The 10,934-nt window shown below is 48.4% G+C and overlaps 1 non-coding gene across 1 annotated transcript; it reads left to right on the top strand.

Annotated features, from left to right (window-relative positions):
* Nucleotides 1–5,851: 5,851 nt before the first annotated feature.
* Nucleotides 5,852–5,958, top strand: LOC123458314. Its single transcript, XR_006635599.1, has one exon. It is a non-coding gene; the product is annotated as a U6 spliceosomal RNA (small nuclear RNA).
* The last annotated feature ends 4,976 nt before the right edge of the window (nucleotides 5,959–10,934 follow it).

The raw sequence follows: 10,934 nt of genomic DNA, 5'->3' as shown, positions 1-10,934 counted from the left end.
ATGTAGGGAGATCACTCTGGTGGCAGGGCAAGGATCTCAGGTTATGGTCCCAAGAACAGCAGGTGTTGAGAATCACTGGTGCCCACAGCTGATGGGTACAGAGGGCTCATTGGAGTGCCTATCTGTGGATATAGTTAACCTTGTTCATAATAACAAGTTAGGTCAGGTGTGGTGGCGCACGTCTTTAATCCCAGCACTCAGGAGGCAGAGGTAGGAGGATCGCCATGAGTTTGAGGCCACCCTGAGACTAAATAGTGAATTCCGGATCAGCCTGAGCTAGAGCAAGACCCTACCTCAAAACAAACAAACAAAAAAAAAAAAAAAAAAAAGGAAAAGAAAAGAAAACAGGAGTTGTACCAATTAGCAAAAATATGTTCCAAAATCAGCAGAATGTGTCCTCCTGGTGCAGAGGCTCTCAAATAGATCTGCTCCCTCTGTGGTCCTCATTATTGAGCCTAGGGGGTCCAGATCTCTATCGAAACCCAAAGTTAATTATTGCACAGCAATGACCAAACAGGCAGATATGGTGCAAAGGAAAGGAAGCTGGGTGTCAGAACCTGAGTCCTGTCCCCACTTTAGCCTCTGTGTGTGATCTCTCAGCTCCTTCATCACTGTGAAAAGAAAGAAAGAAGGAAAGAAAAAGTGAGCATGGGGGGGGGATGGACTATGCAGTAGAGAAAAGGCCACTAGAGAACCAGTCTCCAGAAAGGTTAATGAAGCTACCAAATAATGTTCATTGTGAGCAGAGACCTTGGGCCATACACTTTGGACCCAGAATGCACCCCGTTTGTGAAACCCAGTCTGTTGACTTTCCCATCCTGTTATCACAAGCTGTTAGGGCCTTGGTTGAAGTACAAAGTACTGGCAGGGACCCAGTGTATCTTCACACATTGGCTGATTGAGCTGGCTTGAAATGCTGTCTCACTGCTAATGACACACAGTATATTTGCCAAGGGACACACAAGGGCCTCTTGGATCCAGCGGGTCTGACATCGAGTGGCCAGAGGAGAGGAGAGGAGCAAGCGGCAGACCAGGGTGACCTTGCCTTCCACTGTCTTCGGACAGCCTCTTGGTTCAACACTGTTTTCTCAGCCCAGCTCCTACCAGGCCCAGCAGCATTCACATTAGCAAGCATCTGCCAGCCCCTATCCTTCCCACAGCTCCTGTTTCTGACAATGTGCCTAGTCTAGGCCCCACGCCAGGCCCTGGCTGTGCAGAGATGAAGCAGACTCCAGCCCATCCTCAGGTGGCTTCACAGACTGGAGGAGACAGACAGACATGGAAAGCCGCAGCTTTCTCTCCCACGGCGCAAGAAAGCTCAGTAGTGCCAACAGAGCAGAGAAACAGGAAGTGGGACCAAACAACAGCACGAAGCTTGACACCATCAGGGAAGCTTCTCGAAGGTGGAGAGGCAGCTACTGAACCTGAACAGCTGAATCAGGAAGAAGGAGCATTTCTGGAAGAGCTATGGGGTGGGGGGAGGCTGGAGAGATGGCTTAGTGGTTAAGGGGCTTGCCTGCAAAGCCAAAGGACCCAGATTTGATTCCCCAAAACACATATAAGCTGGATATACATGGTGGCACATGCATCTGGAGTTCGTTTTCAGTGGCAAGAAGCCCTGGTGCGCCCATTTTTTTTCTCTCTCTCTAATAAGTAAATATTAAAAAAAAGAAAAAGAAAAAGAAAAAGAGCTGTAGGTGCAAAGGGCCAGACTTGAGAAGGAGCTTGGTGGCTTGGAAATGAGGAAGCACTCCTTCTGGCTAGGTAGTGAAACTTAACAGCAGGGTGGGAACCAGAAGAGAGCCCTGGAACAGATCCTGAGGGGCCTGAAGAGTCACCCTGGGGAGATACCAAGAGGAGTGGAGCAAGGAAGGGGATTTGGCAAGACAAGAGCTACTTAGCTTCATCTGATCCCATGGCAAAGGGTGAGAATTAAATTATAATGTGACTTACTTTAGGTGGGAATTGATTTCTTAAAATAAGAGAGTGGGGGGCTGGAGAGATGGCTTAGCGGTTAAGTGCTTGCCTGTGAAGCCTAAGGACCCTGGATCGAGGCTCGGTTCCCCAGGTCCCACGTTAGCCAGATGCACAAGGGGGCGCACGCGTCTGGAGTTCGTTTGCAGAGGCTGGAAGCCCTGGCGCGCCCATTCTCTCTCTCTCCCTCTATCTGTCTTTCTGTCTGTCACTCTCAAATAAATAAATAAATAAATAAATAAATAAATGGAAAAAAAAAGAGTGGGGGAGGGGTGTGAGGTAGATAGCCAGAAAGCACAGCTCAGTGTTCTCATGGATATGCGTCCTTTCCAGGGTAGCATGCCATCTCTAGCCATGGGCACTGTCTCCACAATCCAAAACCTCACCCACCTTCCAGGTGACAGGACACAGGGAGGGATGGGAAGACCACCAGCTTTCCCCCAGAGCGGAAAATTACCACTAACCCACTAACACATGGCCCAAGCACTCCCACTTACATCCCATTGGCTAGAACTTAGTTGCAAGGCACAAGTAACTATAAGGGAGTCTGGGAACTGTAGTCCTTATTTGGGGTGGTCAAAATATTAGAGCTTCAAGCCAGGCATGGTGGCGCACGCCTTTAATCCCAGCACTCGGGAGGCAGAGGAAGGAGAATCACCATGGGTTCGAGGCTACCCTGAGACTCCATAGTGAATTCCAGGTCTGTGCCCCTCTGGGTAAGACAGACATAGGAACAGAGAGGAGTTTCTGCCACAGACCCTTCTGACTCTGCTGTGAGGATCAGAACTACCAGTTTCATGTGACAGAAAAGGAGAAAAGGGGAGCAACTGGCTTGCAGGTGGTGCCTCTGGAAGCCCAAGCCTAGAGCCACGTGCTGTACCGACAGCACCCCAGCACGCTAGTACAGATGAGACCTGGTGCTGAATGTCACCTCTCTAAATCTGGCTCCTGAGTTCCCTGGTCCAGTGATGACAGGTCCCCTGGCCTTTTAAAATGAGATCAAGAAGCATGGTAGAGATGGAGAGACTAAGGACCAGAGAGGGGAGAAGGGTGGGCCTGGAATAATCTCCACAGAGAAAGCCCTTGACAAGCCCAGACTTATTACCATTCCCCGGTGCTGGCTGTGAGGTTTAAACAGCTTTCACTGACAGGTGGCATCCTCATGAAGCATCAACCACAGGTTGGAGAAAGAAATTGCCTTAGAATTGGCATCACATGTGTGCTTCCGTTGCACATGCATTTGCTCGGCTTGGGGTCTTGGGATATTTCTTTCCCAGAACAGAATGTTGTGCAAGACAGAGAACAGAGACATGGAGGAGACCCAGCAGGACGTGTGTGGGTAGAGCCTGGCCACCTAGATTCCAGGAGACCTAAGGTGACTGGGCTAAATCGGACATGAATCAAATCTTACCCAACGTCAAGCTAGGGGAAAAGAAGCCATTTGCTGAACTCCCACCCCCTGGTGGCCTCCGGAGGGCCAGGGAGCTGTAAAACTTTTCCTTCTTTCTAAGCCCTGCCCCTGGGCTGAGGGGGCCTGAGAATGCACAGCGCAAAGGATGTGTCAAAGACACTCAGGGGCAGGAACCAGGTAGGGTGGTCTCTACCTTGTCTGGAGGGAATCCTTCACCCGTGGAAGACGGCTGGGTTAGCTCCTCAGAGCAGACCTGCTTACTAGAAAAGGGAGAGGGCAATGACAGATCAGGGCACCCCTAGTTCTGCTGTTATAAAGATGAAGAGATGCCCTGGGAAGCCTGGGAAATGCTGTGGCTTCTGGAGGGACCAGCACCAGGACCAGATGTGATTCTAGAAATGTGGAATCAGGGGGCTGGGGAAATGGCTTAGCAGTTATGGCACTTGCTTGCAAAGCCTAAGGACCTGGGTTCGATTCCCCAGGACCCACGTAAGCTAGATGCACAAGGGGGCACGTACGTCTGGAGTTTGTAGTGGCTGGAGGCCCTGGTGCGCACATTCTTTCTTTCTCTCTAATAAATAAATACATAAGATATTTAAAAAGAAATACGGAATCACTGATAGTGACCATTCATCCAGAAGACAACAGAGTCAGGTCCGTGTATCTGTGGCTCGTTTCCACTGGGCCAGGCTCTACTCCTTTACATGCCAAGTTGTATGGAGATTTGGGGGATCCCAGAGCAGAGAGGATTGGAGGTAGGAGTGGAGACAGGCACCCCAGGGCTCAGACACTGGTCACTCACAAAAATGGTCGGTAGATAATTCATGCCAAGGCACCCATCTGGCGTCCTAGGGCTTTCCATCTGAAAATGAGCTCTACTTGTTCATTTGTGATGTGACCCAAAGGTGTTTGTCACAGGGAGGAGAAGGTTGCTGACACAGCAGAAGCCACTGAAGCCGGGGAAGGGGAAAGGCCTTTCCTTGCCAAGCAGAAAGGCGCAGAGCAGAGTAGCATCACCCACCAGCAACCCACAGCATCTGTGGCCTTGGAGGTGCAATTACTGCCTGCTAGGGACAGATCAGTGCCTTTAATAGGCATGTTTATTTAACAGGCTTCTCAGTACCCAGAGGGAAAGAGCTGATCATTCAATCTTGTTTTGCAGCAAAAAGAAAATTCAGGAGGACGGTTAGGAGAGCACACGGTTGGTTCTCCAGCTGCTGGAAGGCGCATCCCAAGGTGCACGCCACCAAAGCCCACCCTCAGTCACAGAAGGGGGACACGGGAGCTGGGGTGCTGAACAAACCAGGCTGTTTATTCACCAGCATTTGAAAACCTGCTTAATCGTTGTCTTCTTACAATAATTAGCACCATTTTCCACTTCACAGAGCAGGGGACAGGAAAACCTGAACTTGGACCAGATACTCCCCTGTTCCTACGTTTTGGGCTCAGAGCCTTCGCAGTCTCTTCCCAAAGCTTTCTCAAAGTACACAGCTCTTTCTCCCCAAGGCAGAAGAGCATCAGCCCCTCTGAGCACAGAAGAGAATAGTTCTTTTTAAAATTAAGGAATCCCTTCCAGAAGTTTCTTAGCCCATGGAAAACCAGCTGCAACCTTCCTCTTCCTCTTTCCTGTGAAAAACCTGAGGAAAGATTTTAGAATTCTGCTCCTATTCAGATACTTAGGCAATTTCTTTCTCTTTCCTTTTTTTTTTGGGGGGGCGGGTTTCAAGGTAGGTCTCACTCTAGCCCAGGCTGACCTGGAATTCACTATGTAGTCTCAGGGTGGCCTCGAACTCTTGGCGATCCTCCTACCTCTGCCTCCCAAGTGCTGGGATTAAAGGTGTGCACCACCATGCCTGGCGATTTAGGCAATTTCTTATGATTTTACAGCACACTGGTAGCAAAACTCCTACCTGTCAAGGTGCCACTGGCCCAGGCACCTGCCTGCTCTCAGCTTTGAGTGTGTAACCAGAGCTCTACAGAAAAAGCCTGGGGAGGGGCCAGGGCTCCAGAGCTGGCTCTGCAGCTAAGGCATTTGCATAAGGACCCAGGTTTGTTGTCCCATGTAAGCCAGACGCACAAGGTGTCACATGCATCTGGAGTTATTTGCAGAGAGCAGAGAGAGAGGCCCTGGTGCATGCATTCTCTATCTTTGCCTCTTTCTTTGTCTCTCTAATATTATTTTATTTATTTATTTATAAGAGAGAGAGAAGGAGGCAGAGAGAAAGAGAAAATGGGCACTTCAGGGTCTCTTACTACTGCAAATGTACTCCAGATGCATGCACCACCTTGTGCATGTGGCTTACATGGGTCCTGAGGAATTGAAGCTGGGTGCTTAGGTTTCACAGGCAAGCATCTTAACTGCTAAGCCATCTCTCCAGCCCTCCTTGTTCTCAGCATCCCTGAGTGTGCCAGGTGGCTGTGGCTGCTGTAACAAACAGCAGTGCATGAGCTGAAACAATAGCACCTGTTCTAGCGTCAGCAGCACTTATGCTAAAATCGGAACAATACTGAGAAGATTAACATGGTCCCTGCACAGCAAGGACAGGCAAATTCCTGAAGGATTCCGCATTTTTAGAAAGGCTTCAGAAGGAAGCAGCATTAAAAGTGCCTTGAGCCAAAATGAGTGAGAAACCATCCTAATAAACACATTCTTAAAAAAAAAAATACACATGTAATTTTTAACAGTTAGAAGGGGGGAATTCTTTCCACTGGGCCAAAACCCAGGCAAGAGCAGTCATGTTCCTTCCTAAGGTTTAGGGGAGGATCCATTTCCTTGTGTATTTCAGTTGCTAGAGCAACTCTGGCTGCATCCCTCAGCTCCTGTCTCCCTCTGTCTTCAAAGGCAGCCACAGAGTGTCTTGCAAGGGTGTTGCGGTGCCTTCTTGGTCTGTGTTGACTCTCCCTCTGCCACCTCTTTGTGGGGACACTGGTGATGACATTGACAATCCACCCAGCTAATCCAGGATAATGCCTCAATTTTCAGAACTTCAGCTTCCACCCATCTAAGGTACCATTCCCAGGTTCCAGAAATTAGGACCTCAGTGTCTTTGGGAGCCACTGCCCAGCCTACCACAACAGAGAGTCCTTTACTCATGCTTCTGTCTAGGTTCCAAAGCCATCTGTGATCTGGCTGAAGGCAGTTGGACTTTTCCAGTCCAGCTGCTGTTTAATGTGTTGTTTAATATTAGCTTGGCCCATGTGACAATTTGTTTTAAAGGAAGTTGATATTATGTCTAGCTTTCAAGTGGCCCCAGATCCCCGCTGCTCCCCAGCGTACAAGCACAACTGGACCACATTTTCTGTTTCCTTCCACATTGTATCAGGGTTGAGCTATGCCACTGACAGCATGTGGGAGACATGGTAATGGTCGAGCCTCTCTGAAATTAGGTGATGAAAGACAGCTGGAGGCTTGCTGCCCTCTAATGTCTCCCTGTGGGGAAGCCTTGTGCCTTCTGAGCTTTCAGTATGCCCAAGTGGCAAGAAGCTGAGGCCTCCTTCCAAGATGCCAGCATCCCCCATGTGCACTCACAAGCAGAGCCTTCACGCCCAGGCAAGCTTTCAAGCAGCTGGTACCCTAGCTTGCTCACAAGCCCAGAGAGGACCCAACCTGCAGCTGGGTTCCTGGCCCTCAGAAACTGTGGTTTAAAAGGGCTAAGGTGGGGAAGTGTTTAGGTAGCAATAAATACATGCAAATGTAATTAATACGATCAGTGTTGGGTTTTTTTTTTTCTAGTATTGTTAAAACTAATTGCACCCACATGGCAGTCTGCAAACTTGAAGCCTTTTTGTTCATTGTTCCTGAAGTGTGCCAGGCTTCGTTTTCTTTCTTAGGAACTTGTAGTGGCTGCTTTCTGCGTTCCCGTGCCTTAATATGAAGAAAGGGAAAGGCATCCTCCCAAACAACTGACTGCTGCTCTCATAACGCATAAACCACAACCCCACAGGGAATACCTGCAACCCCACTGAGGAGGGTCCCCAAGGCAATGAGAGCAGGAACGAGGGAAAAGGGGGTGCCAGCACATGACATATCCATACGCAACGCGTTGTGAACACAACGATAATGACTGCTACTGAGAAAGCTAAAGACAGAATAGTCTGCTATCTGAAAATTGGGGGCATTAGGATCAGTAATTATTCATGTCCACAGACATGATGGGGTGGAATGGGTGCTTTGTCGGACTGTGATTCTCAGAGGATGGTCAAAGGCTGCCTCTGAAAATAAGGGGGCACCATTGAAAGGTTCATCTGCAGGCATGCCCAGCTGCATTCCTCAGGAGGATCTCAGGCTCTGCCTCCCGACAGGTACCCCTGGGTTCTTCTGAGTCCCCTTATCCTAAGCACAACCCAAGCCCCCCTATTGTTGAAAAACTACCATACTTTATCCCCAAGCCCCTCTGCTCAGGCCATACTAAAATGTCCCAGACTGGGTGGTTTCAAAAACAGAATGCATTTGCTCACAATGCTAGAGGCTAGCAGTCCAAGATCAAGGTCTAGCAGAGTGGGGTTTCTGGAGAGTGCTCCTCTGCTGGATACCAGATGGCTTTGCACAACCTGAATTACCTCTAGGGATGAGGGCTCCAAGGTAGGAATTTGAGGGGCCACATTTCAGTTCCTATCAAGGGAGCTTTACAGGACAGAGTCATTGGCTGTCATTGAGCTGGGCTTTGGGGAATGAGAGGAACTTACTTCAAATATTAACTCCTTTTTGTTCTGATTATAGAAGGTATTCATGCTCATTGTAAAGAAATTGGATTAAAGTGACAGAACTGGGATGAAAAGTAAAAAACAAACAAACAAACAAAAAAAAACAAAACGGGGCTGGAGAGATGGCTTAGCTGTTAAGCGCTTGCCTGCGAAGCCTAAGGACCCCAGTTCAAGGCTTGATTCCCCAGTACCCATGTAAGCCAGATGCACAAGGGGCACAGGTGTCTGGAGTTTGTTTGCAGGGGCTGGAGACCCTGGGGTGCCCATTCTCTCTCTCTCTCTCTCTCTCTCTCTCTGCCTCTTTCTCTCTCTGTCTGTCACTGTTAAATAAATAAATAAAAATAAACAAAAAAATTTAAAAGTAAAAAAAAACAAAAAAGAACATCCAGCGATAACCATAATTTCTAGCCAGCTGGGTTTTCATGCATACACATAGATTCTTCTGGTTTGGAACAGTTTTCACATGAAAAGTATGACGGTGAAGTGTTGTAAAAGAACACAAACTCAGGCTGTAGAGATGACTTAGTGGTTAAGGCACTTGCTTGCAGAGCAAAAGGACCCAAGTTCATTTCCCCAGGACCCACGTCAGCCGGATGCACAAGGTAGCACGTGCATCTGGAGTTCGTTTCAGCGACTGGAGGCCCTGGTGTGCCCATTGCCTTTATATCTGCCTCTTTCTCAAATAAATTTCCATATATATACATGAAAACATATCTATTAAAAAGAGAACACAAACTTAAGTCTAGTCCAAGCAACTTAGACCTATCTCCAAATAAAAAACAAAAAGAGGGCTGGGCATGGTTACAGGTCAGCAGAGAAGCCCTTGCATTGCATGCATGAGGCCCTAGGTTCAATCCCCAGTACAGTAAACAAAAACCACTCAAACACTGAGCATGAATCCTGTTGATGTGCAGTAGCTGTTGCATATTTCCACAACCTTTTGTGATCCTAGACTTTTAAAATCTACCTTCTCAAGCCTTAATGTTCTTAGTTGTAAGTTAGGGGTAAGAATATACAACTTTGGTACCATAGAATTCTACTTCCTAAAAGGTAGACCAAATGGCTGAACCTTCACCAGGCCCTTACAGGAAACACCTGAACCACAAGACACTGGAGAGGGTAGGATCAAGACTAACCTAAATCCTCTACATCTTCCCTCCCTCCCTCCCTCTCTGTCCCTCTCCCTCTCCTTCTCTCTCCCTCCCGCCCTTCTTCCCTCCCCCCCCCCTCTCTCCTCTCTAACTCCTATATATTAGTTACCTTTTTTCCTCATTTTCTTAGGGGGCACTGACCTGTAACTCCCAGTACCAGCATGGGGCTATCACCCACAATGAGCTTTTGATCAGAGAAACCTACAAGGTATCCTAAAAGAATGACAGATTTCTGTCAGAGTACTTGATGACCCACCAAAGGTTAGTGGTAAGACCCTATTTCTGAAGACACCATATGCAGCTGACATGTAAAATGGAATGGCATGGCTAGAAGCCAGGAGAGAGTCAGTCCCCAGACAGTCAGCGCGTCTAGTGCCAGAAGGTGCTACTTGGGCGGCTGGGGGAAACAACCAATATCTGTCCAAGCAACTCATGGTCCAACCTACGTAGCAGCAAATAACCTGTTGTGATGCCCACACAAGTGCAATAGTGGCACACAGCCATGGTGGGGAACCAACTGCTCTTGATTTGGCTAACTGGTCCCCTCAGTGGTACGAGACCCATAGCTGGAACTGGGAAAAAAGTCAGAACCATATCCAAACATAAGCCCACTCTCCAATATCAAGTTACCATCAATCATGGGGTACAAGAGGGCCTACACCTATTAAACTCTCTATAAAAAAAGTAAGGGTTATCTCATTTGACCTGGTGCTAACTTACTCCCCGTTGGAGAATCTGCTTCTCTTTTTCAAATAGATGCAGATCCTAAGGAGAGAGCCACCCCATCATACCTCAAAAGGGCCCTGACTGAAACTAAGGAAAATTGGCGAAACAAGCAAGGGTGCTGTTTTCCTGATGAACCAGATACCAGCACAAGGGGGAAGGAGACCAACACAGAGAAAAATCAACGCCTACCAAATCTGAGAGCCAGAGCCTCAGAGGCCCCCAACACCTCATCACTGAAGCAGACCAAAAATGAACCCAACATGGCTCAGAGAAATTTTGCAGAAGAGGGGCCAGAAAGAATATCAGAGCTACATGTTGGGTCATGGTATGCAGAGACATTTATCTTACCAATAACTGTGGGCTAACTCCACAATGCACGACCCATATACCTCAACAAGGAAGGGCCAATGGGGAGGAGGTAGGTCATGGATGAGCCTAATAATGGTACCAAACCACCTATACTTGCAGAATAGAAAACTAATTTAAAAAAAAGAATATACAACTTTGGGGAACATTTGAATATGCAAAGGGCCACAGTCACAAAGGGTGACCAGTACTGAAAAGGTCCCAAGCATGCCACTGTGTATGCTGGCTGGTGATAGAGCTGGGTGTCAGAGAGGAGGAGTGGAGCAGAGGTGAGAAGGACACAGAGGGGAGGGAAGTGGGGGATAGGCAGAAGATGGGGTGACAGCTTAGAGGGCGGGGGGCGTGGAGCTTGACTCAGTAGCTGTGGCGGCATCCATGAAGCAGCCCATCCTGTTCCCACCCTACATGTGCCCCTAACCATCTGCCCAGGTGCTGGGCCTCCCTTCTCCTTGTCCTCTCTGAGAGGTGCCAACCACCTTGGACATCCTGCACACCTTTCCTCTTTTTGTCCCTCATCTACCTGCCCCTTTCTGTGCTAGCTTTCCGCCACGCAAGAACAATCTGAGACCTATCAGGACATGAGTGGCCGGACAGAGAGCTGC

This window comes from Jaculus jaculus, chromosome 1 (assembly GCF_020740685.1).
Source record: "Jaculus jaculus isolate mJacJac1 chromosome 1, mJacJac1.mat.Y.cur, whole genome shotgun sequence".
Lineage (NCBI taxonomy): Eukaryota > Metazoa > Chordata > Mammalia > Rodentia > Dipodidae > Jaculus > Jaculus jaculus.
This window is presented reverse-complemented; position numbering and strand designations above follow the sequence as displayed.